The sequence below is a fragment of the Entelurus aequoreus genome, linkage group LG03, assembly GCF_033978785.1.
Source record: "Entelurus aequoreus isolate RoL-2023_Sb linkage group LG03, RoL_Eaeq_v1.1, whole genome shotgun sequence".
In the NCBI taxonomy this organism is placed as follows: Eukaryota; Metazoa; Chordata; class Actinopteri; order Syngnathiformes; family Syngnathidae; genus Entelurus; species Entelurus aequoreus.
Genome location: NC_084733.1, coordinates 79,950,704 through 79,952,518, shown reverse-complemented (window position 1 = coordinate 79,952,518; position 1,815 = coordinate 79,950,704). Strand labels below are relative to the sequence as shown.

At 28.5% G+C, this 1,815-nt stretch overlaps 1 protein-coding gene across 1 annotated transcript in view; it reads right to left on the bottom strand.

Annotated features, from left to right (window-relative positions):
* The window catches only part of lrriq1 (leucine-rich repeats and IQ motif containing 1), a 102,624-nt gene that overhangs the window by 6,916 nt on the left and 93,893 nt on the right, over nt 1-1,815 (bottom strand). The gene's annotated exons all lie outside the window — the stretch shown is intronic.

Genomic DNA, 1,815 nt, shown 5'->3' with positions numbered 1-1,815 from the left:
GTGTTCCTGGGATTAAAGGCGTCATCTTTTCTCCTTCAAACATATTGCTGGGTATTGTGTCCAAACAGCTAAATTTTTATTTCATCCGACATCACATGGACAAAGATAAGACCTTCTGGAGAAAAGTTCTGTGGTCAGATGAAACACAAATTGAGCTGTTTGGCCACACAAGGCGCTCTTTTCCTGGAGGCCGGTGCACCTCGTGGATATCATTTTGAAATCATCATCAGAATCCAATCAGGCCTGGTTAGCGGGGACAGGGCTCCCCTTCAGGCCGCCTCTTGAGCTCGTTTCATGTGCTCATCTGCTGTCAGTGGCATCTTTGTCAGCCTCTCGTCCCCGCACAGAAAGCCCAGTCATTCTACCTTCTTTTTTTTTTTTTCTTCTCTCCCTGTTCGTTTCCTGCCAGAGAAGAAATTCACGACACCGTGTCCCTGGCCCGACCTTCTGGTACATCCCCCAACTTGGCCTGCGCCCCCCTTGTTAAGCAGTCACCCTGAAAGTTCTACAACAATCCCAAAGTAGCTAGCTCAAAAAATAATAATGAATCAAAATCAATGTTGTTATGAATTACTGACTAATCCAAAACTACAATTACTCCACAGCCAAAAAAAGTAACTTTTTTTTTTTTACATAAATGGCATAAAACAGACCAAAAAAAACATGAAAAATAACAAAAACGTAGCAACAACGTTAGATCTGAAGTTGATCAAGAGACTTAAGGAATAAAAGTAAAAAAAAAAATATATATATATATATATATATATATATATATATATATATATATATATATATATATATATATATATATATATATATATATATATATATATATATATATATATGACTTATATCAACACTTATATGAGTGGGACCCTTTTGGATCCCTAAGAATTTTAGTGTTTTGTTTTTTTTTAAACTGTTATTGCTTGAAAAATAATGACGAATTAAATCAATGTTGTTATCAATAATTGGCCTAATGAAAGCTTTGCATCAAATATTGCACTTTGAAATTTTTGGGGGAGAAAATATTGTCATATTTTATGTTTTTGCCATAAAAAAAAAAAAAGTTTTCTTTGACAGAAATGGCATAAAACAAACAAAAAATAACATAAAAAATAATAAAAACATGGAATCATAGATAGATCTGAAGTTGATCGAGACACTTAAGCATTGAAAGTAACAACAACAAATAAATAAAATGAATGATTTATATCAACACTTATATAAGTGGGACCGTTTTATTATAGTATATACTGTATATATATATATATATATATATATATATATATATATATATATATATATATATATATATATATATATATATATATATATATATTAAGACCAGGGAAACCTGGGGATTTTATTATATTATATATATTATAAAATCCCCTGAAGAGCAGGGAAACCTGTGAAACAGGCTTGTAGGGATGAAACAGCCTCTGTGTTATTTCCTGACCTAATGTATATTCCGCTCTACCCTGGTATTGACCACTGTATAACGGATAAACCAGAGAAACCTATATATATATGTATATATATATATATATATATATATATATATATATATATATATATATATATATATATATATATATATATATATATATATATATATATATATATATATATATATATATATATGAGATAGGCAGAAAATGGATGGATATATATATATATATATATATATATATATATATATATATATATATATATATATATATATATATATATATATATATATATATATATATATATATATATATATATATATACACACTACCGTTCAAAATTTGGGGTCACATTGAAATG